Raw genomic sequence first — 4,202 nt, 5'->3', positions numbered from 1 at the left:
CCTATCCAGCATTGTTGGATTTAAAGAAATTAATAAAAACAAGTCCAAGCAGCTGGTTGAAACAATTATGCTTTTCACAGAAAGCCTTGCAGACTGCACAGAAAGTTATGAAAATAATCCTTTCAATTAGTGTGTGGTCAGTGCACCTGCAAAGGAGACTTGTCCAAGTAAAAGTATCAACCAGTGTCAATGAGAACAATTCATGAATTCATCACGAGGGCCTTTTTCTATTACCACATTTACACAGATGTGAATCCCTGGGGTGCAGACACCAGAAGGGTAACCCTACTGTAATCCAAAGAGCATGAGAAACATGAGTTCAGATCAGGAAAGCTATTAATTTTTGTGTATATTTTACTTCAGCATCCCTATTGCACTGCATTTAGGAACCATATCTATCCACCTTCCCTGCACTGCCCAGTTCTCTAGAAAGAAATAATATGCTATTCCCAGTGAAAAATGACATCAGCTAAAGGACTCCAGAATACCAAAGGGATTTACAGCTCTGTAATTTTATCACCTGAACCATAGCTGTAAATGAGTTCATCAAGCTGGTAGAATAATACTTGCATTATGGTCAGGTTTTAACTCCCTGGTGCTGTCTGCATGCATTATGATTATATATTGCCCAACTGGTCATCACAGTAGAGTGATATTAGAGCAGCACAAGTGAATAACTGGAAGAAAAATGTTGAGAGAATGAAAAGTCCTGCAGCAAAATAGCTGAGATGAAAATGGAGGCACATTATATGTCTTCTTTGTCTTGTCTTCTACAATTTTCTTTTGCAATTATGAATATATATATATTTATGTAATAAATCTTGCAAAGAATTATCACAACTCTATGTAATTACTGTACTAAATGAAGAAGACTGCCACATTTGTAGCTCAATAAGCATATAGAAGTCCTGATGCGTATTAAATATTAAGACCAGAGAAAGGGAAGACTATGAAATATGGTGGACAAAGGATGTTATTTTAATTGAAGTAAGTATTTGTCTACTTATTCTGTACCTGAATATAATGTTCTGGTGATTGCAGCACATAAAGTAGAGCCCAGTAGGGTGTATGTCAGAAAGCCAAGCTGCAGAGGGGTTGCTCTGCTATCAAAAACCTCTGCACACTTTGAACATTTAGATAAACATTAGTTTATCCAAATTGCTTTGCTCTTCTTCCCAGTGAAAAACAAAGAACTGGCAGGGGTGAGGCTTTGTAAAAAGTACTGCTGTTTTTTTTTTTTTTTTTTTTTTTTATATATATTTGGCTAGTCCCAGCATATTTCCATTTCAATTTTTCATTGATAACTTATAAAAAGGCCTATTAGTATGATACAGTACATGCTTCTTCATGGCCTCTTTTTGTAGTCCATCCAAAAAAAAAAAAAGTGAACAGAGAGAATTATTTGCAACATATGCTCCATTGTATGTTCACGTGGGAGTCAAGGGAGCTCCAGAGCTGCTGCAGGTTGGTGACACACACAGTGATGGAAAATTGACTGTCCCCTGCTCCAGGGAGGACCTGGGATGCAGCACGACCATCTCCTACAGAGGGAATATGGAAATCATGAGCCCTGCTTGGATCTATTAAATGATACATAGAAAGCATTGAATGGAAAGGTGGTGGAGGAAATCCCTCTTTCATGACTCCAGGGCAGTCAGTACATCTGGTCTCTTCTATGCTAATGGAGACTTGAGCTTTTGCTGGCCAAACCAGGAAAAGGAGATAAAAATCTTTTTCTTACTCAATCTGGGGAACATTTTGCCTTCAGTCAGTAGGATTCAGGGGTGTTAATGAGGGCAGGGTTTGGTCCAGTGGTTTTATTTCCCCACTTGCCTTTTTCTGGAAAAGAGGCCGAGTTTTGCAGTGCTTGGTCCCTGGAGGAGCCATTTGCACCTGTGCACCGTGTAGACAGCCCTGCCAAATCGCAGGGAGAAGCCTCTATGATGCCAAACCAGCCTCATAGATTTCTTATTTAGCAATCACATCTTAGCACATTTTTCCTTCTCCCCAGTGTATCTCCTCAGCTCGTTTGAAAGGGGCGCTTTAGAAGCGGTCTTACACAACTGCAGATGCACACAGCCCTGGAAGCACAGACCTCTTGCAAGAGGAGCCAAAGCCCAGTGCTCATGGTGAGTGTGTTCTGGCCAGCCATTGCTGATGAGCCCCAACCCAAGACAAGCTGAAAGGGATTTAACCCATCCTCCTCCTCCCCCAGGACAGCTGCTAAGATTCAGGCCACGGGGGAAGCCATGAAAGCTTCCAGACTGTTAATCTCAGATTTGGGATCCAGAATGAGAGACCCTCCGTGATCCAAAGCCCACCATTTCCCAACCTGGCTGGGTGTCGCTTTGTCCCTGAGCAGACCTGGTGGTGCTCTACAACCCCAGCACACAGGTGCAAACGAGCATCAGGCAGCTCTGGACCACTTTCTTCCCCAGCCAAGGTGGATGTGAGCAGAGCCACCAGAGATGCAAGCTGAAAGACCCATCCCATATGTGACCACCTTTCATCACCCATCCGCAGCCAAAATCACAAACCTGGATTCTGGGAAGAGAGTTTGCACTTTTTCTTTACAGCTGTTTGTTTCATTAAAAATAAAATAAATCAAAAATTTCCAAAGAACCATGTAAATCTATGTGTTTGTTTTTTTTTTTGTTTTTTTTTTCAGAACACAGCTGACAAACGCATATTTAAATGTCATTGAAGTTCTCTGAGCATTTTATTTCAATAATATAAGAAAAAAAAAAACACACACCCCAAGTGATGTCATTGGTTGAAATTTTCTTTTAAAAATTCAAAACTGAATATATATATATATTAATTTTTGTAATTTATAACAGAAGTTAAAATGCTCTGCTTTGAACATATGGAAATCTGTAGTCAACTCAAACAAGACAACTGAGGCAGTCTGGTTGAGTGTAAAGGTAACATTTCCTATCCATAGGCTCTTCTGATTGTTGATGGAACTTCACTCCCACAGAGAAAACTTCCTTTATCCCTGAAAAGTCTTGGAAGAACAACATAAACAACATGAAAACAGCACTATCCATTTCATTGATGTAATCCTACAAAACTAGTCCATTTATTTTACTTGCATACCTGGATTCTGTGAGTGCTCAGTACAGCAGCTTGCCAGAGATGGAAGTTCACATTATCCTGAAGCCTCACTGGGAAACCATCTCTCCTGAAGGATCACTATTGGAATTTTTGTTCTTACAAATATTTGATCCAGGAAAGATGAAATGAGCTTTGCTGTACACCCCAGGGAGCAGGTCTGTAAAAAAGCACTACCATGGCACAAGCCTATTATTTCAGGGGCTGAATGGAAAGTTTAACACTTGTTTCAGGTTAAACTGAAACAAATTCAGTTGTTCTCAGAACAGAAAGTGTCAAAACATAAAGTTTGACCTTTCCCAAATGACTTCCTTTCCTTTCTTCTTGTTTTCTTTGCGCCACCTAGAAGTCCACCCCTTGTGCTGGATTTGACCTTACCTTGCCAAGTAGTTTTTGGAGCCTCGACATGGCATGGTTTGGTGAATACTGCAACTCCTGCCCAGATCCAGCCATGGGGAATTATCCCCAGGTGACAGCCAGTCTGTTGTGGGGACAGGCAGAAGAAAATGAGCCTGTCCTCACTGCTGGGCACCATGCAGCATCCTGGCTGTAAGCATTACCCTCTGTAGGTGCAGTACAGCTGTGCTTTCCATTCCTCCTCCCTGCCAGCATCCCTCTCTGCTACATGGGCAAGGGGAGCTCAGGCCAGCATCTATCACAACAGAAAGAGGATGCTGCAGCACCTCCCTGCTTTAAGAGGAGGCCACAGGCCAGGTCCTGCAGCTGCTGTAAATAGTCGCAGCGCTATTTAATTCAATGCAGCCTTTATTTACATCAGCTGATCTGGCCCCACTCCTCCTGTTTTCCTGTGCTCGCTTCCTTTAAGATGTATTTTTATAGCCTTGTAAAACACCACTGTGTATTCCTGTATAAGCTAGTAAAGACACGAGCACAATGCAGTTCTGCGGTTGTTACTACAGCGGTGCCTGAGAAGGAACCCCTGCATGCCAGGCTGGGCGTATACACTGAGCAATGGAGAGGTCGTGCCCAAAACAGGCAGGGCAGGCTGTGGGGAACAAGCCTGTGTCGGGAAGGAAGAGGAGAAAATGGAGGAAAGGGGAGGTTGTTTCCAGGCAGGAGAGCAGAGA

The 4,202-nt window shown here is 42.3% G+C and overlaps 1 long non-coding RNA gene across 2 annotated transcripts; it reads right to left on the bottom strand.

Annotated features, from left to right (window-relative positions):
* Positions 1–2,761: 2,761 nt before the first annotated feature.
* On the bottom strand, positions 2,762–3,817 carry LOC311435074. Of its 2 annotated transcripts, XR_014691910.1 has the most exons (4): positions 3,675–3,817; positions 3,493–3,595; positions 3,100–3,287; positions 2,762–3,007 (listed from the first exon to the last, which is right to left on the bottom strand). It is a non-coding gene; the product is annotated as an uncharacterized lncRNA (long non-coding RNA). The 2 variants fall into 2 exon arrangements; XR_014691909.1 differs by having other exon boundaries at positions 3,493–3,817.
* Between the last annotated feature and the right edge of the window lie 385 nt (positions 3,818–4,202).

The sequence above is a fragment of the Aythya ferina genome (assembly GCF_964211825.1).
Source record: "Aythya ferina genome assembly, chromosome: 3".
Taxonomy (NCBI): Eukaryota; Metazoa; Chordata; class Aves; order Anseriformes; family Anatidae; genus Aythya; species Aythya ferina.
Note: the sequence above shows the minus strand (reverse complement) of the source record. Positions and strands in the feature narration are given on the sequence as shown.